Source organism: Oncorhynchus gorbuscha, linkage group LG25, assembly GCF_021184085.1.
Source record: "Oncorhynchus gorbuscha isolate QuinsamMale2020 ecotype Even-year linkage group LG25, OgorEven_v1.0, whole genome shotgun sequence".
Lineage (NCBI taxonomy): Eukaryota > Metazoa > Chordata > Actinopteri > Salmoniformes > Salmonidae > Oncorhynchus > Oncorhynchus gorbuscha.
In genome coordinates, this window is record NC_060197.1 from 37,616,175 (window position 1) to 37,640,011 (window position 23,837).

The 23,837-nt window shown below is 46.4% G+C and overlaps 1 protein-coding gene and 1 pseudogene across 7 annotated transcripts in view; both read right to left on the reverse strand.

Annotated features, from left to right (window-relative positions):
* The window catches only part of LOC124013620 (neurexin-2-like), a 1,135,017-nt gene that overhangs the window by 289,845 nt on the left and 821,335 nt on the right, over nucleotides 1-23,837 (reverse strand). The window lies entirely within an intron of this gene.
* LOC124014646 lies at nucleotides 11,427-11,520 on the reverse strand (annotated as a pseudogene).

Here is a 23,837-nt window from a genome sequence, read left to right on the forward strand (position 1 = left end):
CTTTATTTCTGTCTTGCTCTCTAATCCCCCTCTTTTTCTCTCTCGCTGAGTGATATTCTCTGCATGGTTTTTCTCCCATTGAACATCAAAAGAACAGAGGACTCATCCACACAGAAGAGAAAAGAGAGCTTGCGAGGGAGTGAAAGAAAGAAAGAGGGAGAGAGAAAGAAAGAGAGAGAGTTTTTTGGCATAACAGAAGCAGGCTGGCACTACAAGTCTGAGAAAGTTTTAATTGGCGGAGTTAGGGCCTTACCCCTGATACAGATAGCCCGAGGTAGGTGCCGAACATGCTGCTTCCCTCTTTCATCCTGGTCTCCCCTTACTCTTCATGTAGGCTTCACTACTTCCCCCTTCTCTCCATCCTCTTCCTTTTCATTGTTTCTCTATGTTTTCTTCCTCTTATTTTCTGTCCCCTCTCTCTCTCCTCCTTTCTTCCCCTCTGCAGCCTTGATAAGACACCATTCAGCTCCACTTCTTCTGTCCACATCTGTTGTCTTATGTGTCTGCAGAAGATCTATAGAAACAGGTGACAATACAGGACTATACAACCTAAGTATAGTTTCAGGAAGTATTCATTTCTTCACACCATAGCAACATACACGACATGACCAAAAGTATGTGGACTCATCGAACATCCCATCCTTTGCTGATATAACAGCCTCCACTCTTCTGGGAAGGCTTTCCACTAGATGTTGGAACATTAGTTACTGACTTACTGACTTACTTACTTACATGACTTACTTCCATTCAGCCACCATAGCATTAGTGAGGTCGGGCCCTGATGTTGGGCGATTAGGCCTGGCTCGCTGACGGCGTTCCAATTCATTCCTAAGGTGTTCGAAGGGGTGAAGGCCAGGGCTCTGTGCAGGCCAGTGAAGTTCTTCCATTCATTTGAAGGGGTGTCCACATACTTTTGCATATATAGTGTATTTCGCAAAATAGGCAAAAATCCTACTGAACATGTTCATGTAGTCCCTCCCTGTTTCAATCTGTTTTCCTCTGTTTAGTGCTAATAACTACAATAGTTTGCACCTAGCTTCAGACATCTGGTCAGAAAGCTATTTCCTGGACAGCCTGGCAAACTGGGGTCCTTCAAAGGTGTCTTTGGTTGGCAACCCCGTCGCCACGGTAACCACCTGCTGGGCTGTGTGATGAGAGCCCTTGTCGTTTTAATAGGAAGTGATCAACCTGCCAATCTGACTCCAACTGGATACTGCCTGGGAGACGCCCCCTACCAAGCATCAATATTTCCTGAGCAACAAGCTGTGTCAGATTTGGCTTCAGGAGAACAAACGTCTTGCCCTTCCTTTGAGGACACAACATCTCTCAGTGATTAGCTTCCGTTCGGGAACCCAGGTGAGCTATTGACAGAATTCAGTTCATTGAACTGCAGTGGCTGATGTGACTACTCGGTTTGCTTTCTATGTCCTTCATCAAAACACTCCACCCACTCACTATCTATCATGATACCAGTACACGGGTGGGGAATTCACTTTTTGGTCCACCAGCCACTATAGCAGGTAAATATAAAAAACTACCAGCCACTCAGATTTTTTTTACCAGAGCAACATTTCAATTGCCATAATTACACACAAAACAATCACTAAACGGATGATTTATGCTTTGTAATGTTTCTAAAACAGGAAATGTTTTATTAGTAAGAATTTATTTGGTATTTTGCTACATTTCAGAGTTGCTTTATCAATGTATTTCAAATACAAATAAACAGTTGTACAACTGAACATCGAGAATCAACAAAGCACCCTGCCACAAAATGTTGTACAGCTTATTTAGGATTAAAGTTCTACGCTGATATTTCCTACAAGGAGTACATGTGCACCTAAGTTGAAATTCAGGAGCACACAGTCAAGCACAATGTACACTCAATTATTTGAGTCATTATAGGTGAGACAAAAATGTTCAGCTGCCTCTTTTGTCACACCCTGATCTGTTTCACTTGTCTTTGTGATTGTCTCCACCCCCCTCCAGGTGTTGCCCATCTTCCTCATTATCCCCCGTGTATTTATACCTGTCTTCTCTGTTTGTCTGTTGCCAGATTGTCTTGTTTGTTCAAGTCAACCAGCGGTTTGTGTTTAGGCTCCTGCTTTTTCTAGTCTCTCTTTTCTCGTACTTCTGGTTTTGACTCTTGCCTGTTCTGACTCCGAGCCCACCTGACCACTCTTCCTGCCCCTGCCCCTGAGCCTGCCTGCTGACTTGTACCATTGCCCCCATCTGGATTACCGACCTCTGCCTTACTCTGAGCCTACCTGCCGCCCGGTACCGTTGCCCCACCTCTGGTTTACTGACCTCTGCCTGCCTTGCCCTGTCTATTGCCTGTCCTTGTTGGAATATGAAACTATTGTTTATTTGACGTGGTCTGCATCTGGGTCTTACCTTCATACCTAATAGTACGACCTGGCCATGACTGACCCAGCAGACCCATTGGTAGGCACGGGGAACTGCTTAATGGGCTGATGTAGGGGGTCCAAACACTGGCTGACCGGGCGTTGGACATACTGCTGGAGCAATTCCGCGGGTCATCTGGGGGGCAGCCTGCCACGGTGGTAACCCCACTGCCCCTCAACAACTCAGCGGGTAGCAGCGCTGCCCCACCGGCCATTCCACCTTCCCGGGAGCCCTAGTTACATGTGGCTGGTGTTAACTTTCCACCACTGGTGTACTTTGGCAGCCCAATGGTCTCTCTATCTCACTCTGCCTCTCCTATACAGTGAGATAAGCGTCAGTCAGTTAGGCAGGCCCAGGTAATAACATTGGGGGTTATGAGGAAGAAAATGGAGCGTATTTACTGGGCTTGTAGGCTCCTCTGCCCCGGCTCTGGGTCCTGCTCTATTGGGTAATATTCTGGGTCACATGACAGGCCCAAGCCATGGCCTGTTCACCCCTATATCATCTGGAAGGAAAAGTCTATGCAAACGCTTCAAAGCTGGGACCGATATACTGATAAACAGCTGACGCTTCACCTCTACTGCATCCGCATGCTCTGTCCACCGAATCACAAGCAGGAGGCCTAGAAACTGTCTGCTGGCCATTGTTCAGCAGAGTCCAGAGCAAAGTGAGTGCTGGTTGGTTAGATGGTGGCAAAGTTCCTGGGTTGATTGTCACAATTGCCTCAAGAAATGTTCCTGACTGTTACTGCACCGACTGTGAGGCAAGTCTCTCTGGCTAACAACATCTGCTGAATGGCTATTCAGATCATGTAATAAAGTCAGCCTCAGCATACAATGCCACATTACAGACACAATAGTAGCATTTACCACCATCTGTCCTTTCCTAGTCCTGCAATTGCCCATCGGGGAACGTTTCTAAACAGCGGCTTTCAGAGAGAGAACATTGTTTGTCAGCCCCTCTGTTGGTTAATAACCACTGGACTGATAGCTCGCCCTGGATATGGGCTCTGTCCCTTAGTCCTTCCATTCAACAAAAGCCATCCCGCTAAACAACCATCAATAGCCTCAAAGGTTGCTGCATTGGTGGCTAATGAAAAAAAAATCACATATTAGCTGATGTCTGTGTTGTCTGATTACACTCCTGCAAACAAGGCCGCGCTGCATAATGACAGTGATTGGAACCAAAGTGCTCACCCGCTCTCCCTCCCCCACAAGCCATACTCTCTTGAGCTGCATACAAGCCATGGAACTCTGATGGACAGAATTAACGTTTGCCACTTCCGACACCCCTGCCTGGCCTCTACATCTCCTCCCCCCTGTCTCTCTGCTCTCATCTCAGTAGGCGTCTGGTCACTTGGCCTTTCGGGCTCCAATGCAGACGCTACCGTTGACCTTCCAAGACGCAAGAGACAATTGCCCAATCTCCACCTGTAACCAGAGATGAATGTCTCTAGTCAGGCATCCAATCCAAGAGGTCCTCTATTTTCGATCAGTCTCTGGCATCTACTGCATTTTCTTCAGACTAAAGAGTGGGTTTGGTCTGCGGTGATGCTCAGCCAGGGACATTGCAAGTATTATGTCTAGCTACAACCCTTTTTTTGCTTCCTTATTAAGTGGAAGTGTCTTCACACGGGAGTGCCTTGTGCAAATATGAGTAAAAGATGATCAAACATAACCTGCGTAGCTGTAACCAATATATTAAACGGTGCTGAAGGATTTAATACCTGGGCAAATAACGTTCTGCTGTGGAAAGAGCAAGGTGGATGTATATTCCCCTGCCAATCATTTCGCAATGCCGAGCACTACTTTCTTGAGATTGAAAGTCACCTTGCCAGATACTCTGGTTGCTAGGGCCATTCACCCCTTTTCAGCTCCCTCCCCCGCCTACTTCACTTTGCTTCCTTATGATCAATTTCCTGTTTCCACTCCTCCCAAAAAAATGGAGCTTAGGAGAGCAGTCCTTGACAAAAATATGGCAATTTAAGATGTGCTGCACGGTTCCGTAATGGGTTTGGCAACAGATCTCTGTCACACACCAAAACATTTAAGTAGGCATACACACACACACACAACTATTGTACACACAGCTCAGTTTTCAAGTTACTTTTCAACACTCTTTTACTTTTCAGACTTTTTATTTCTCCCCTCCTCCTGACTTCCCCCTCCATTTCACCCCTCCTCATGTCTCCTCCTCCATCTCTCCCCCTCCTCCTGTCTCCTCCTCCATCTCTCCCCCTCCTCCTGTCTCATCCTCCATCTCTCCCCCTCCTCCTGTCTCCTCCTCCATCTCTCCCTGTCCTTCTGTCTCCTCCTCCATCTCTCCCCCTCCTCATGTCTCCTCCTCCATCTCTCCCCCTCCTCCTGTCTCCTCCTCCATCTCTCCCCCTCCTCCTGTCTCATCCTCCATCTCTCCCCCTCCTCCTGTCTCCTCCTCCATCTCTCCCTGTCCTTCTGTCTCCTCCTCCATTTCACCCCCTCCTCCTGTCTCCTCCTCCATCTCTCCCCCTCCTCCTGTCTCATCCTCCATCTCTCCCCTCCTCCTGTCTCCTCCTCCATCTCTCCCCTCCTCCTGTCTCCTCCTCCATTTCACCCCCTCCTCCTGTCTCCTCCTCCATCTCTCCCCCTCCTCCTGTCTCCTCCTCCATCTCTCCCCCTCCTCCTGTCTCCTCCTCCATCTCTCCCCTCCTCCTGTCTCCTCCTCCATCTCACCCCCTCCTCCTGTCTCCCCCTCCATCTCTCCCCCTCCTCCTGTCTCCTCCTCCATCTCTCCCCCTCCTCCTGTCTCCTCCTCCATCTCTCCCCCTCCTCCTGTCTCCTCCTCCATCTCTCCCCCTCCTCCTGTCTCCTCCTCCATCTCTCCCCCTCCTCCTGTCTCCTCCTCCATCTCTCCCCCTCCTCCTGTCTCCTCCTCCATCTCTCCCCCTCCTCCTGTCTCCTCCTCCATCTCTCCCCCTCCTCCTGTCTCCTCCTCCATCTCTCCCCCTCCTCCTGTCTCCTCCTCCATCTCTCCCCTCCTCCTGTCTCCTCCTCCATCTCACCCCCTCCTCCTGTCTCCTCCTCCATCTCTCCCCCTCCTCCTGTCTCCCCCTCCATCTCTCCCCCTCCTTCTGTCTCTCTGTAGAAATTCAGCCCAGCAGAGGGCTGTGCGTACTACAGGGTTGTCGTTTCCTTGGCCCCCACAGACCCCAGAATGTTGGCTTTGTATCTAATGTTTAACAGCATGGCCACGTAACAACATGGACCCGGTCACTTGACAGGCCTGCTAGGCAGAGCAATCAATGACACCACTGCCTGCGTCGTCGTCAGCCCATCGCCGTACCTTTGACATGTCAGAGTTGATATCCTTCTGGCAGCTTCCCTCCATGGGGACGGCCTGTCACAGTGTCACTGCTGGCATTTCTCCCCATAAAACCCCAGCCAGACCACCATCACATCACAAAGGGCCCAAGTGTGATTAAGATCACACACGACATGCCAAACCCCCTAAAAGCCAGCTCCGCCAATGACATTTGACATTCTTATTCCTTCCTCACTGTGAAAAAAAATAATGAATCGGCGTTGAAGGTTAAGAGTGAGACACTTTATCCAATGGAATGTCAGTGTTGTTATCTGATGGTGTGGCGTTGACAGGTAATTACCACCCATGCTGGGTGGGAGATGGACTGGGACAGGTGGGAGTCAGGGCCTCATACCATGGTAATTAACCACCCTATCGGACAGACGGATGGACTGTCGTAGGGCAGACCCAGCCAATGGACAGATGGATGGACTGTCGTAGGGCAGACCCAGTCACCGGACAGACGGGTGGACAGTCGTAGGGCAGACCCAGTCACCGGACGGACTGATAGACAGTCGTATGGCAGACCCAGTCACCGGATGGACGGGCGGACAGTCGTAGGGCAGACCCAGTCACCGGACAGACGGGCGGACAGTCGTAGGGCAGACCCAGTCACCAGACAGACGGATGGACTGTCGTAGGACAGAGTCAGCCGATGGACAGACGGGCGGACAGTCGTAGGGCAGACCCAGCCAATGGACAGACGGATGGACAGTCGTAAGGCAGACCCAGTCACCAGACAGACGGATGGACTGTCGTAGGACAGAGTCAGCCGATGGACAGACGGGCGGACAGTCGTAGGGCAGACCCAGCCAATGGACAGACGGATGGACAGTCGTATGGCAGACCCAGTCACCGGATGGACTGATAGACAGTCGTAGGGCAGACCCAGTCACCGGACAGACGGGCGGACAGTCGTAGGGCAGACCCAGTCACCAGACAGTTGTAGGGCAGACCCAGTCACCAGACAGATGGGCGGAGAGTCATAGGGCAGACCCAGTCACCGGACAGTCGTAGGGCAGACCCAGTCACCAGACAGATGGGCGGACAGTCGTAGGGCAGACCCAGTCACCGGACAGTTGTAGGGCAGACCCAGTCACAGGACAGTCGTAGGGCAGACCCAGTCACCAGACAGATGGGCGGACAGTCGTAGGGCAGACCCAGTCACCAGACAGATGGATGGACAGTCGTAGGGCAGACCCAGTCACCGGACAGATGGGTGGACTGTCGTAGGGCAGACCCAGTCACCGGACAGACGTAGGGCAGACCCAATCACCGGACAGACGTAGGGCAGACCCAGTCACCGGACAGACGTAGGGCAGACCCAGTCACCGGACAGTCGTAGGGCAGACCCAGTCACCGGACAGACGTAGGGCAGACCCAGTCACCGGACAGACGTAGGGCAGACCCAGTCACCGGACAGACGTAGGGCAGACCCAGTCACCGGACAGACGTAGGGCAGACCCAGTCACCGGACAGTCGTAGGGCAGACCCAGTCACCAGACAGATGGGCGGACAGTCGTAGGGCAGACCCAGTCACCAGACAGATGGATGGACAGTCGTAGGGCAGACCTAGTCACCGGACAGATGGGTGGACTGTCGTAGGGCAGACCCAGTCACCGGACAGACGTAGGGCAGACCCAGTCACCGGACAGACGTAGGGCAGACCCAGTCACCGGACAGACGTAGGGCAGACCCAGTCACCGGACAGACGTAGGGCAGACCCAGTCACCGGACAGACGTAGGGCAGACCCAGTCACCGGACAGTCGTAGGGCAGACCCAGTCACCAGACAGATGGGCGGAGAGTCGTAGGGCAGACCCAGTCACCAGACAGATGGATGGACAGTCGTAGGGCAGACCCAGTCACCGAACAGATGGGTGGACTGTCGTAGGGCAGACCCAGTCACCGGACAGACGTAGGGCAGACCCAGTCACCGGACAGACGTAGGGCAGACCCAGTCACCGGACAGACGTAGGGCAGACCCAGTCACCGGACAGACGTAGGGCAGACCCAGTCACCGGACAGACGTAGGGCAGAACCAGTCACCGGACAGACATAGGGCAGACCCAGTCACAAAGACTAATTGATACAGGGAACCATACAAGAGAAAGGGAGAGGGAGAAGAGAAGAAAGGAAACCTTTTTCTATTCTCCACAACCTCCTCTGCCTGTGTCCCGGCAGCCCACGTATCAGACATTAATCAAAGAGGAAAAGGAATTGTTTTCCCTCCGCGGCGTGGCGCAAAAAATAAAACATCTGCGTCTGGGAGAAGGGAGAGGTAATGTTGCGTGACACTTCATATCGCCGAGTTAGAGGTCACCTCTCGGTGGCGAAGACAGAGAGAAATCACAGTGCCTTCTCTCCCCTGCATCTCTCCGCTCCCCTCCATTCTTCTTCTCCATCTACCTGGCCTCCTGCGACACATAGAATCACGGGGGCCCTCAAACACAAACCCACAGACTCCCAGCACATAGTATGCAAACATTATCAGGGAAAGCTAAATGTAAATCTAATGAACATGCTCATGTACACATGAAGATACATACTGTACATTAGCTTTACATTAGTTATGTGACCTGGAACTTCAATTAGAAGCGGAGGAAGCACTTCTATGTCCGCATTACCACTGCAGATGTTCGTCCAGACGACCGCTTGTGGACAGTGCTAATTCCCAGCATGCCAGAGTGTAATTATAATTGGCGCTGAGCTTTGACAGAGCATAACCAACGGTTGGGAGTAAAATGACACCATGTAATTAATGTGACTGGTGGGAAATTCTGATAAACTCTAGTCCTTTCATTTGGGGCAGGTGTATAATTCTCAAATGGGATAAACGCATGCAATCTTTCAACATTTAACATGGGAAATGGGTTTGGCAGGAAGGGAATGCAGCTCAAATCAAATTGCACTTAGGAAGTCATTTGAAAAGTGCACGTGAATACCGGGGTTGTGTGGCACTTATGTCTCTTATGATTGTTAAAATGGAGCCAATCACTGAGCAGGATGCGTTTGGAGTCTGATCTATGCTTTTCAGCTTGTCTGAGTACTCAGCAGTGCAGTCTATTGTCAATTCATTTTTTAAATCAATTTGACCTATAACCGGAGCTAAAAATGGCTACGTATGTTCATGCCAATACTGTCAGAAGCCATTCTCTGATTGGATCAGTATAGTCACGCTAAATTATTTTGGTTTCAAGGGGCCAATCAGCTCACAGTAGCCTGAAACAAAAGTTTTGATTGCAAGGTTTGTATCACCAAATTGGATGAGTACAGTTATACAGTTATAGACTTTTCATAAGAGGACTCACTTGTTTCCAAGAGTTCCTTATTTTGTTCAGCAACGGAAATTCAATTATGAGCTCTACAGTTGCACAACAGTGGCCTTACAACAACATGGATAGGGTTGACTCTTGACACTTGTAAGACTGAGAGCCAATCATAACTGGCTAAACTGTAGTACTGCAGTAGTACCCTTTAATCCCTTAAGTGTTGCCTGTGCACCATAATCTCTACACCTGTGAGTGTAGTATGATAGATAGCTGGCGGACTGGGAACTTCCCTGCCTGAGATACTACAGCGAGGGGGGGGGGAGAAACTGACACAGCAAGACGGATGACTGACAGATAAGGAATGCATTTCCTCCACGGGGGGAGTTGAGACGGGGAGCTGATGACCCCCAATGGAAACCATGGTTCCCAAGAGGGGCCACAAATCACCCAAACTATCAACTCCCTTGCTCGCTTGCTCTCACGCTCCTCTCTTCACCAACCCCACTCTAAAAGAAGAATGGGTGGTAAAAACCGAGCACCACAACAAGGGGGAGATGTTAATCAAGAGGAAGACGAGGTAAAGTGCCGCAGGAAGCACCGATAAGGGCTAAAACGGGCAATAAATCATGGCTGCTGAGTGTCATCGGCCCCCAGACGGGGCCATGTTTCAAGGAGCCAGACAGAGGGGTAGACGTCGGCTGACAGCGCCTGAGAAATCAAGCCCAGATGGAAGCTGTTTGTTTGGGTAGTAATTAGCTGTTACGCTAGTCGCTAGCAATCCATCTCACCTGAGCTACAAACATAAAGGGGCAAAGCCATTCTGAAGGACCACGAGTTTACTTATTCCTCAGACCTCCTTACCTTTCCCAGAGTACATCTTGCTCCAATAAGATATGCGTGTTAAAAGACAATTGTGAAGTACTGCATCAATCGTATCGCCAAAGAACAAGAGACTATTGATCCCCATTGTTCTAGGAGCCAATACTGGATGAGGTGGAGATAACATCATCACATCTAGACAGCAGGATCATCAGAGTTCACTGTGTTGGCCACTCGTCACCACGGCTCGATGAATATACAACAGCAATGTGCTGTGCTACTGTGGGCGGCCCCAAGCTTTTTTAAGACACCATATACATGTTTAATAGAAAAATGCTTAGAGAGGCCCAAATTACTGAATCACATTAAATGTGAATTTCCCAGTATTTAGAGAAAATGTTAGATGCCCGTTTCAATTTGGGCAATGGGGGGATCGAGGGAGAGAGAGAATACTCAGAGAAGGGAGAGAAAATAGGTATTTAGACCTCCAGCATTAACAAGTCAAGTTTGTTCATTTGCATCCTAATGATCAAGTGAAGCCAGCGAGGAGGATACTGTGAGCCTCAAATGTCTGCTTCCTGATTTACTGCCACTCTGAGCCGCTGATCCCGCCAACAGACTTTGCCCATTGGCTGTCAATTCTCTTCCACCCAATAAGAGCACAGTAGTAGCACAGAGGATGAAGAGTAGGAGGATGAGGGCGTAAGCTTTGGAGAGGGAAGACGGAGCGATTTGCTTTACATACAGGCCATTTGATAAGCCTTTTCTTCTCCGTCTCCCCCCGCTTAGATCAAGCAGACGTAACGGTTATCGTCCCAGACAGATTAAAGACACGTCTCATTTCGTAAGGAAGACGCCAGGGCACCATTGTACTATGCCCAATAGGATCCCCTTCCCCCCCTGGTGCCTTAGCGGCAGGTAGCCTGACGGGTTGGAGTGTTGGGCCAGTAACCGAATGGTTGCTGAATCGAATCCCCGAGCTAACCCACTGTTCCCCAGACGGCGATGACATGGATGCCGATTTAAGGCAGCCCACCGCACCTCTCTGATTCAGAGGGGTTGGGGTTAAATGCGGAAGACACATTTCGATTGAAGGCATTCAGGTGTACAACTGACTAGGGATCCCCCTTTCCCTTAGCATCATCATCATACAGCGCCAATCTATTTTATAGCCTCCCAAGTCATCGCTATCACGAGTGAATATTGACCCGCTCGTGCCACACTACTTCTCTATTATAATCCTATGAGCACAGGTATACTGTATATCTGGTTGTGTTAAAAGCCTTAGCATCACATGTCGATACACGGTCTACACCCACGGCTGTGTTAACAGTCAGTGTGTGTTAGCGGTCATTGTATGCTTTGAAAAAAATATTGAACCACTATTTATCTAGACAAGCCAGTAAAGGACAAATTCTTATTTACAATTACGGCCTACCCCGGCCATACCCTAACGCAGACGACACTGAGCTAATTGTGGGCCACCCTATGTGACTCCTGCTCACGGCCTGTTGTGATACAGCCTGGAATCAAACCAGGGCCTGTAGTGACACCTCTTGCACTGCAGTCCCTTAGACCACTGCGCCACTCGGGAGCATTTAATATGTAGTCCACCGATAGGTATCAGATATTAAACTGATAAGAAGATATGACACTTGATCTTAGCCAAAAGGCAGAGCAGCGATCTAATGCTACATTTTCAAATTGAAGTAGAGATATCTCCAAGATGGCTACATGGTCAATTATTTCTGCATTATTTAGGTGTGCTCCATGGGTGAATACCATTTCCATAGCTAGGGCTTTAGACTTGCACCTTTCAGAAAGGGAGAAAATCCAAGCACTCCTCCCAGGTAACGCGGTAGAGTGGAGCTCTGAAGGAAGACGCTGAGGCATTGTGGCCTAGAACAGTGGGTCCAAGTGGGGCTTCAGCGCTCAGAGCAGGGTCCTATGGATCCCAGGGAGTGGGTCATAGATCAGGGTTTCCCAAACTCGATCCCAAGCCCCCCACCCGGTACACGTTTTGGTCTTTCCCTAGGACGACACAACTGATTCATAACCAACTCATCACCAACCTTTGATTATTTGAACCAAAACAGGGGCCCCGGGGCCGAGTTTGGGAAACACTGTGTTAGAGGATGAGCTAGATTGGCCTCAAACGCACTGTACTGCCGATTTCATCTTTCTCTCAGCATCCCTCTCCCTCCCTCCCTCTCTTCCTCCCTCCTTCCCCACCTCCTACTGTGCATGTCTCTCCCCTTCCTCCACTGCCTCAATTAATCTGCCCCCCCCCCTTCTCCTCCTCCTCTTTGTCCCTTCCCTCTGATTTAAGCCCAGTGGGCTGTTCTGAGCAGATGACTTGCAGGCACGTTAGTGGCAGGGGGCAGCAGCGAATGGGGAGGGTTTTCAGTGTGATGGATTCAGAGAGTGTCTGTCAGTCATCAGAGCAATGACACAGATGTCTCAGACGGAGGAGCCAACTTCTGATGGTTTTCCTGTCCACATCCCCTGTTCGGCTACGAAATTTGTTTGTGTTTGTGTGTGCGTGTGTCTCATAGACTTGCGTGTGTGTGTGTGTGACTTTGCGTGGGCGAGGCAGCAGGGGATATAGTCTGTCTACTTCTTAGATGGCTCCATTTTCTAGGTTACATATCTCTCTGTGGGGTTGTTTCACAGACAACTGTAGAAGGGAAATGTTGGTTTGTTGTGGCACACCAACATCAGTAGTCATATGCACTATATAGACAATATACCGTACCTATACCATATACATAGAGTAATATAATTGAACTGAGAAACCTGATTCACGTAAAGAATAAGATCAAAATTCCAATATCCTATCCAGCGCCATCGAGACTTACATTCCTAATAGCCTGGAGGAACAAACCAGGTGGAAATCGCTATCGGCATCCCATTCACAGTCAGTGAAATCTGGCGTAACTTAATAATATTACAACATCGAAAATACATGGTTGTAATTTCCCAATGAATTGTGGGGTGATGAGAAATAGTGTCTGAGTATGGGAGTAGTTAAATAACAAGCCCCAATGTTTCACATGTCACAAAGCAACTTTTCAACAAGCAAAGTGTCACCTGGTCACGTCGTCACGGTGACGTGTTTTCCAATCTCTTCTAAACTTGATTGCTGACATGCACAACATTTTGGGACTGTAGACAAATGAGAAAAAAAGAAAGAATAAAAGATAGTGGCGTTTTCCTTTAACGACCCAGGTGGTGATTAGAGCATTGAAGAGGGACAGGACAGAGAAGGAGGAGGAGCATCACTCAGGTAACACGACACCTGTTAGGAGATGCACGGCAGTGAAAACAAAGCCTTGCCCAGAAACACTGCTGCCTGGCAGAGCAGGAGGGCTAATGAACCAAGCAAGCTAACAATCCTTTCTTACCCAGGTTCACCAGCAAATACTCTATATCGACTATCACTCACTATTACTGTACAACAGCTGACACTACTACTAGTAAGACCAATTAAACATGACTATCTTTATGTGTACTTTGTCATAGAGGTAAGATGAGATAAAACCCACTGATTGCGTATTTGGACACCAGAATAAAAGACACATCATGCAGCAGCATCTCGCCATTAGTATTTCGCACAACTCTTTCTTTCGTCAGGAACTCTCTCCCTCGTTCTTTTTCTGCTTTGGAATGTGTCAGCCCATCCCCATAGGAATAACCAATCACATTATCCAGAGTTCAAAAAGCAGCACCTCAAAGTCCGCCTCATCACCTGAACAGTGACATTTTGGACCGATTTCCTGTCTGTCTGAGCTTGTTTTGCCTGGGAACTCGTCGGCTGGATTCCTAAAAAGCTACTCCCCTGTGGGAAGTTGATAAATATAAACACAGCTAAGCCAAACAATGAATCAACAACACAACAACAACAGGGATTTTGACTTTTTTTTCTCACCAGAAAAGCTTAAAAAAACGATAAACAAACTGTGATCTAAAGGACCGAGAGGAAAGAAAGAGGGGGAAAGAAAGAACATAGAGAAGTAAGAACAGTAGCTGATGAAGCGCCAGCTCCTTAACCCTACAGCCTTGGGGAAAGGGGAGGACCTTTTTCAAAGCAGCAGCAGCCATACATAATACAAGCCACTTTGGAGAGGGGTCTAGCAGAGACACAAATCCTCAGAGCTTGGCCCGAGCCGCGGCAGCTTTAATATCTAGCCGGATGCTCATTACATCACTGCGCCCTCTGAAGATCCGGCCATCGCTTTTCAATGCTATGCTCGCTCTTCTCTCGCTCTGCCACCTCCCTGCACTTGGCGGTGCTGCTTTCAAGTTCCTCGCCGGGACTGCTGGGAACGGGATGAGAGGAGGACCTCACACTACAAGGCCACCATGTCCTCCACCTCCACCACTTAAAATGAGTCCCCACAGAAAGATATGCATGGTGACTACGTGGGCAGTTCGCCATTGGGGAATCGACGGAGAAGACACTTTCTAGGAGGGCAGCCATCTTGACACAGATGGCTGCCATCCCTTCGCCATGGTGCTTTATGGAGGAAGCGTGGTATCATTACGGTCACTATATGAATCATGCACATGGTGTAATATGTAACATTGAATCCATCCACCAGTACATAGAAGATTATTTGTCGTCATGGTCAACTGTCATAGAAGATCAGTCTATTTGTCATCATGGTCAACTGTCATAGAAGACCATTCTATTTGTCGTCATGGTCAACTGTCATAGAAGACCTTTCTATTTGTCGTCATGGTCAACTGTCATAGAAGACCATTCTATTTGTCGTCATGGTCAACTGTCATAGAAGACCATTCTATTTGTCGTCATGGTCAACTGTCATAGAAGACCTTTCTATTTGTCGTCATGGTCAACTGTCATACGGTCAAAACATTGTATATGTACATTTGCATGTAGTGAGTGTCAAAATCACCTTTTCCTTCCATCTGAAAGGAGAAAACGTGGAGGCTGGCATTTGGGGAACCACCAAATCACCCAAAGACTGATGTACCAGTTGGGGAACCACCGAATCACCCAAAGACTGATGTAACAGTTGGGGAACCACCAAATCACCCAAAGACTGATGTACCAGTTGGGGAACCACCAAATCACCCAAAGACTGATGTACCAGTTGGGGAACCACCAAATCACCCAAAGACTGATGTACCAGTTGCAAAGAATAACAATCTGAAAGTTATTTCCATTCTGTGGCGCCGCAGCGTGACATGATGAGCAGCCAGTGAACGGCGGTGGCGGCGGTGGGGCTGGTTGGGCAGAGCATTGATCAAAACTTTCTCTGAGAGGATCCTTAGCACCTCTACACAGCACCTCCGCTGGGCAAAGTGCTTTCTCTCTGCCTCTGTCTCTTTCACTCACTCCCTGGTTTTAATAGAAAAGCTATGATTGGGGACACCTGGCAGCAGAAATCTCTGGTCCCAGTGGGGATGTATGACACCTTATTTCCTGTCAGGCCTAATGTGAAAGAAAGAAAGACAGTGGAAATCAATTGAAACATAGGAGCTGGCTAGGTAGATGGCTACGGGGTAGAAAGAGCTGCTTGGGTTGCTGATGAATGTCAGCCACTGCAGACGTTCATATGGTCTCATAACGAGGCTCATGGAACCAATCAGCAGATATTCCCGTTAGGAAGATGATGTTGATGTTACTGTCATTCCAGGTTGCATCTATTTTTATTTGATTTATTTCACATTTATTTAACCAGGTAGGAAAGTTGAGAACAAGTTCTCATTTGCAACTGCGACCTGGCCAAGATAAAGCGTAGCAGTTCGACACATACAACAACACAGAGTTACACATGGAATAAACAAAACATACAGTCAATAATACAGTAGAACAAAAGAAAACAAAAAGTATATATACAGTGAGTGCAAATGAGGTTAGTTAAGGAAGTAAATAGGCCATGTTGGCGAAGTATTTACAATATAGCAATTAAACACTGGAATGGTAGATCGGCAGAAGATGAATGTGCAGGTAGAGATACTGGGGTGCAAAGGGGCAAGATAAATGAATAAATACCAGTATGGGGATGAGGTAGGTAGATAGATGGGCTGTTTACAGATGGGCTATGTACAGGTGGCTTTGGGGGTGACCTGTGAGATATACCTGCTGGAGCGGGTGCTACGAGTGGGTGCTGCTATCTACGCTCATGCAGCGCCTGTCTGTGGTCCTGCTGGGTATCTGACCTTACCTACAAAATAGCCTTCCGTACTGCAGCAGCGAACCACAGCTTGAAGCACAGTGAACACGGACCAACTCAAACACAGCAGCCTGAGGCCTAAAGCTGACAGCTCTGGAAAACACAATCACTATGAGATACACCCCCCCCCCCCTTTAAGATTTAGATGCACTATTGTAAAGTGACTGTTCCACTGGATGTCATAAGGTGAATGCACCAATTTGTAAGTCGCTCTGGATAAGAGCGTCTGCTAAATGACTTAAATGTAAATGCATACACTCACTCACACACACACGGCATGGAGGTGTGACAGGTTAAAGGAAATATTCATAGCCTGTTATACATTCAAAAGTATTAATAAGTTCATAGTATGTGAGGATCTTAAAACATCTAAGGTTAAAAAGATGCATTCAGTATTAGTTGATAGAGATTGATAACATTCATATAATTGTGTTAAAGTTAAAATCCATCAAGTGTACAAAGGATACGAATTGTGAGAGTAATGTGTAAACATTATATTGATTACTTTATTTTGTGGTGCCTAAAAGTGTTAATCTGTGATCTACGAAATGCTCTTAATCTATAAGCCGGAGATCGATTGCTCTGGTCTCCACCCATATTCCTGGGGAAATCGCGGTCTTTTCTCATTGAACTAAAAGTTGAATTGAGAATACAACACCGTATCACTCTTGTGATTATTTCTCCCCTGTTTTCAGGTACTTTATTGATGAAATAGTAATTTAAATGTTATAACTCGCTAACATGTGAAGAGTGTTTAAGGTGCGTCTTAGTAACATCTTGAGGAAGTTAGAGTTAAGTTTGCAGAGAGTAATATTAGCCCTGCTCGGTTGTAGCGAAGAATAGCATCGTACTGAGAGTAGCTGCCATTTTATGTCGATTGTGAATGAACATGTGCGTTGTTAATAAGATATTTTGCTGTGTTATTTGTATAATGGTTTTTCTGTTGTTTTGTAATGTGTTACTTTTGTAAAATGATTGAACTAAAAGTTTAATTGAGAAAACAACACCGTATCACTCCCGTGATTATTTCTCCCCTGTTTTCAGGGGCGTAACAGAGGCACAAGTACAGACACGACAGCGCCTTCAGTAAGTATTCACACCCGTGACTTTGTCCACATCTTGTTGTGTTACAAAGTGGGATTAAAATGGATTTAATTGTATTTGTATTTTTTTGTCAACGATCTACACAAAATACTCTGTCGAAGGTGAATTTGTTTCCCAGTGTCTGTTGGAAAGCAGACTGAACCAAGTTTTCCTCCAGGGCTTTGACTGTGCTTAGCTCTATTTCATTTATTTTTATCCTACAAATCTCCCAAGCATACCCATAACATGATGCAGCCACCAGCATGCTTGAAAATATGAAGAGTGGTACTCAGTGACATTTTGTGTTGGATTTTCTCCAAACATAACACTGTATTCAGGACATTTGTTTTTCTCAGTATTACTTTAGTGCCTTATTGCAAACAGGATATATTGTTTGGAATATATTTATTCTGTACAAGCTTCCTTATTTTCACAGTCATTTGTTAGTAATTGTGGAGTAACTACAATGTGGACAAAGTCAAGGGGTGTCTGGTATTATTGTTATGTAATTGCTGTATGTTAAAGTACATATACATGTCAAATGTATGTATATGTAGCAGAAAAGCTGAAAGAAAACAAAGATATATATGTCCTCTGAAGAGGCTGGTTGGGTTCATAATAATAAATAAAAACATGATCAAAAAAGTCAAGGGGTGTAATACACTTTCTGAAGGCGGTGTATTGAGTATCTACTGCACACCATTATACTATACAGCATGCTTGTGTGTCCCGGGCGAGCGAGTGTTGACTGCGTGGATAGTGAGGGTACTCCGGAGGACCATCTGTTTTGAGAGGGCTTGAGGTAGCACACATCCCCTGGTGTACAATAGGTGTACTCATCAAGTGCTCCTTGAACACCCACTGCCTAATAACACACTCACAAAGGTCCACTTGGTGGAAAAGGGCTCTAGCCAAATGGAAAGGTTTGGGATGGGAACCGATGCAGATAACATGTTGTACTACATTCAAAAGATATTGTACGTAACACGCCAATCTTGTTGAATTGCTCCGAGTTGATGACACACCGCCTGTTCACAATGCAGTGCTTGTCAGCCTTTGAAACGGTTCAGTTTGACCCGCTTGTGTTGGCCTCTTTCACAGACGCACAATCAGTAAAGGTGGAGAGAAAAAAAGAAGATTGCAAATGTCAAACCAACAAGCCTTATCTACAACGGCCAGGGTATCATAGGTGTCCTTTCTCCTCCTCCGCCGGTGTGTGTGTCTGATTGTCTCTGTGTGTATGCCTCAGCCCTGCAGAGCGATGGGGAGAATAGAATGAAGAATACTAATGTCTGCCGTCTGAAAGGGAGGGCCATGCCTCTGTACCTACGGGCTGAGCTCGCTGTCCCCTCCACCTGACCTCCCACCGTGGTGATTATCAAACGCCTCTCCTTCTCAATATCGCCAGAAGCCGTGACAACAGGGCCAGCCGTAGGGGCCGTGGCCCAGAGTTCTCCCGCAGGACGAGTGCACAGAGCTGGAGCTGGTGTAGCCGCAGTGCTGCCTGCCTGGAAGTGTTGCTGGGTCATCAGCATGTATGTGGTTCGCCCATCAGCAAACAGTGCTGCTAATGCTAACACTGTAGTCAAACAGCAGGCACTGCCCCAGGTATCCTCTTCACTCAAACACCGCACAAAGGAGGCTATTGTATTGAGCAGGAAAGAAAGGGAGGGATGGAAGGGAGCGAGGGAGGGAGGGAGGGATAAAGAGAGACGGAATGAGGAGTGAAAGGGAGAGGCAGAGAATGGAACAAAGGGAGGAGCAAGAGAGAGAGGTGAAGAAGGGAAGATGAATAGAGATGTCAAGATAATACTTATTCCACGTGTACGTCCAGTTGTACGACAGAGAAAGCGGCTGAGAGAGATGGAGAGGGGAGAGCTACATCTAGGGGAAAGCCATGTAGACAAAGTCAGCGCGGGAGGGGTGGGGGCAGCCTCAGGGGTGTGTGTGTGTTTGTGTCTGTGTGTGTATAGGGGTTGGGGGGGGGCTCAGCTCCTCAGTACTTAATTCAAGGGCACCTGAAGGAGGGTTGCCATGGGGATGACGTGCCCACAGGGAGAAAAGGTGTGAGACCTCTCCATCCTCACGGCGATACACAACAACAGAGGTCACACCAGCAGAAATAAGTGCGGCGGGGAACAACTATCTTATTGTTCAAGGCTGTTGTATGACCATATTTGACCATCTCGCTCTCCCTATAATAAAGATGACGCATTTTCAAGGTAAACTCTCAGAGATGTTAAAAAGGCCAATTTTCATATTGGATGTAAGGATGAACAGCCTTGAGCTAAATGGGGAAAGAAAAACGTGGGCGTTTGAAGCTCTCTGCTTTTCTTCTAGTGATTGGCCTGAAGGACTAAAGGAATGAAGGAGAGATGTAGCACTCTGACTGAATGAGAGGCTGCTGCATTGCCACATCTCAGATCCAAACACCTACACTGGCACGCACAGACACACACAATCGTGTTCACACGCCCAGCTAACAGGGACAATGGAACTAAAACGTGTTTACCCGGTGAACGTATAATTAGAGGCTTGTCTAGCACGTGAATCTGGTGATTGTGTGAGGCTATACGTCACCCCCATTTCCGTTCATATGTGCACCTTTCATTTCAAATGGCTCACCCAGTTCCCTTGGTAACTCACTATGATGGAGATAGTGATGCCTCTGAACCTCCACTCAAGGCAAAATCCTTGGCAGAAGAGGACGGATCTACATTCTACGCTCACAGGACAGTTTATTAGGTACATCCATCTAGTACCGGGTCGGACCACCCATTTGCCTCCAAAACAGCCTGAATTATTTGGGGCACAGGGATGTTGGTCCATGCTGATGTGATGGCATCACGCAGTTGCTGCAGATTGGGGCGGCAGGTAGCCTAGTGTTTAGATTGTTGGGCCAGTAACCCGAAAGGCTGCTGGATCAAATCGCGAGCTGACAAGGTAAAAATCTGTTGTTCTTCCCCTGAACAAGGCAGTTAACACACTGCTCCCCGGTAGGCCGTCATTGTAAATACACAGTTCTTCTTAATTGACTTGCCTAGTTAAATTAAAAAATACAAAACCTCATGGTGTTCCATCTCACCCCAAAAAAAAAGCTCTATTGGGTTGAGGTCTGGGGACTGACCAGGCCATTCAAGTAAATGGAAAAAAAGTAGAACTCACTGTCACATTCCAGACAATGTTTTTCCAGTCCTCAGTTGTCCAGTGTTGCTGATTGCATGCCCACTGGAGACGTGTCTTCTTGTTTTTAGCTGATAGGAGTGGTCTTCTGCTGCAACAGCCCACCCATGACAAGGATCGACAAGTTGTGTGTTCTGAGGTGCCGTTCTGCACATCACTGTTTTACTGCGCCATTATTTGTCTGTTTGTGGCCCGCCTGTTAGCTTGCACCATTCTTGCCCTTCTCCTTCGTCCTCTCATCAACAATCTGTTTCCACCAACAGGACTGACTGGATGTTTTTAGTTTGTTGCACCATTCTCAGTAAACTCTGGACACTGTTATCTGTTAGCTTGCTTGTGTCCTCTCAAAAGCCAGGACTGACTGGATGTTATCTGGCTTGCACAATTCTCAGTAAGCTCTGACACTGTCGATAGCCCTGGACCGTCTCTGAATACTGGTGCCCGGCACTGATGATTATACCACACTCAAAGTCACTTAGGTCACTGGTTTTGCCCATTCTAACGTTCAGTTGATCAGTAACTTAATGCCTCGATGCCTGTCTGCGTGCTTTATATAGCAAGCCACAGCCACGTGACTCACCATCTGTAGGAGCGAACCATTTTCATGAACATTTTCACGTCCGGTGAGTTTATATTGTGACACACACATACAATGCAGCAACGTGTGAAGGTATGGATTACGACGCAGGGAAAATAGTCCTCAAAGCCTTGTCTGTTTGCCTTCCAAAGAGATAGGTTAGGTGTGTGTGTGTGTGTGTGTGTGTGTGTGTGTGTGTGTGTGTGTGTGTGTGTGTGTGTGTGTGTGTGTGTGTGTGTGTGTGTGTGTGTGTGTGTGTGTGTGTGTGTGTGTGTGTGTGTGTGTGTGTGTGTTGACTGATGAGGAAGTATGAGCTTAGACATATCAACAAAGCTACAGTAGTGTCATTGGTTTGTTATAAGTGATGAACCCAAACTTAAACGAGCTTTGAGGAACATCATCGGTCCATCTATATGCTGGATGATTACAGCCGTGGTGCAAAGTACTTACAGTAAAAATACTTGAAAGTACTACTTTAGTAGTCTATTTGGGTATCTTTACTTTACTACTTATATTTTTGACAACTTTTATTTTTTACTTCACTACGTTCCTAAAGAAAATTACGTACTTTTTACTCCATACATTTTCCCTGACAACCAAAAGTACTAAAGTCAAATTAAATGTACGTAATGTGCCAAATACAACACACACACACACACACACACACACACACACACACACACACACACACACACACACACACACACACACACACACACACACACACACACACACACACACACACACACACACACACACACACACACACACACACGTTGCGTTATGGTAATGAGCTTGAGGCTGTATTCACGAACCCGGATCCGGGATGGCTCGCCGCAAGAAGTTAAGTATATTTTAAACCAAATACTTTTAGACTTAAACTCAAGCAGTATTTTACTGGGTGACTTTCACTTTTACTTGAGTCATTTTCTATTCAGGTATCTTTACTTCTACTCAAGTATAACAATTGGGTACTTTTTCCACCAGTGGATTACAGCTCACAGCCATTACTCATAGCATTACAGTGTGTGAACCATAATGTAGCCTGTGATATATATATATATTTATAAATTACAATGTCGTGTCCCATAGACAAAGAAGTGCTAATATTTCATGAGATCTTCTCGTTTGTTGGTTTGCAAAAATAACAATTGACTCAGAATTGACTCAGAATTGACTCAGAACTGACTCAGTGAGGAGGTATGACCAAAACTCATGAAAACCTTGCATTAAAAAAAAGATCTGGTGTTCATATACTGTAAGTATACTGCAACATCCTTCAAAAGAGCCTTAGTGATATAACAACTGAACAACAAAGACATTCATGAGACAGTGTAATCGGAAAAGCCCAGTGATTTTGCAAGGCTCCTCCGTAAGACTGCAGAACGCGCTGTTTGCTGTGACATAACGACGTTGTGAAATAGGTTTTGGTTGGCCTGCGAGCGCTGGGGCTATGTTTTACCAGCCCCAAGGGACGCCCAGTGTGAAATGAGAACCGTCAACATGCATTAAATATATACCATACGTGGGAGGAAAAGAAGAGCCAGTGCCAAGCCAGCAAGCCAACCGCAGACTGAGTGCTTCTGGGTAATACCGGAGTGAGGAGAGACAGCGGTTTGAAATGACAAACACAGTCGGTTGGTCAATTAGCAGTGTAGGAGAAATCACAATGGCAATAATGAATTGCTTTACATATAGATAGGCTGAGAGTGGGGTATCGGGCGGCAGGCGGTTAGCGGTGGGGGCCTTGCAAACAGACGCCTTCCATTCGGCATCTATCACAATAGTGGTGTGGTGGTGGGCGGTGGCAGTCGTTCATCAGGCAGGATAACAGGACAAACAGTGGCCTCTGTCTGTCTGTCTGGTACTCAGAGTGGCTCACCCAACAACACCGGCTAATACTCAATCACTTTGGAGGAGTAGAGAGACACATGGAGATACTCGAGTGCCACATGTATAGACAAATGAACATAAATATAAGCATCTAAATGCTATTTGGAAACAATATTCCACTAGAGCTGGGAAGTGTCTCAAGATACAATATTATAATGATACTTATGTGACGATACAATATGTAATGTAAATCATATGATTCTATATGTATAGTGATTCTATATGTATTGTGATTCTATATGTATTGTGATTCCATATCTATAGTGATTCTATATTTATTGTTATTCTTTATTTATAGTGATTCTATACGTATAGTGATTCTATACATATTGTGATTCTTTATTTATAGTGATTCTATATGTATAGTGATTATATATGTATAGTTTTCCATATGTATTGTGATTCTATATGTATAGTGATTCAATACATATAGTGATTCTATTTGTATTGTGATTATTCATGTATTGTGATTCTATATGTATAGTGATTCTATTTGTATTGTGATTATTCATGTATTGTGATTCTATATGTATAGTGATTCTATATGTATAGTGATTCTATATGTATTGTGATTCTATATGTATAGTGATTCTATATGTATAGTGATTCTATATGTATAGTGATTCTATATGTATAGTGATTCTATATGTATAGTGATTCTATATGTATTGTGATTCTATATGTATAGTGATTCTATATGTATAGTGATTCTATATGTATAGTGATTCTATATGTATAGTGATTCTATTTGTATTGTGATTCTATATGTATAGTGATTCTATTTGTATTGTGATTATTCATGTATAGTGATTCTATATGTATAGTGATTCTATATGTATAGTGATTCTATTTGTATTGTGATTATTCATGTATAGTGATTCTATATGTATAGTGATTCTATATGTATAGTGATTCTATTTGTATTGTGATTATTCATGTATAGTGATTCTATATGTATAGTGATTCTATATGTATAGTGATTCTATATGTATTGTGATTCTATATATAGTGTGATTATATATGTATAGTGATTCTATATGTATTGTGATTCTATATATAGTGT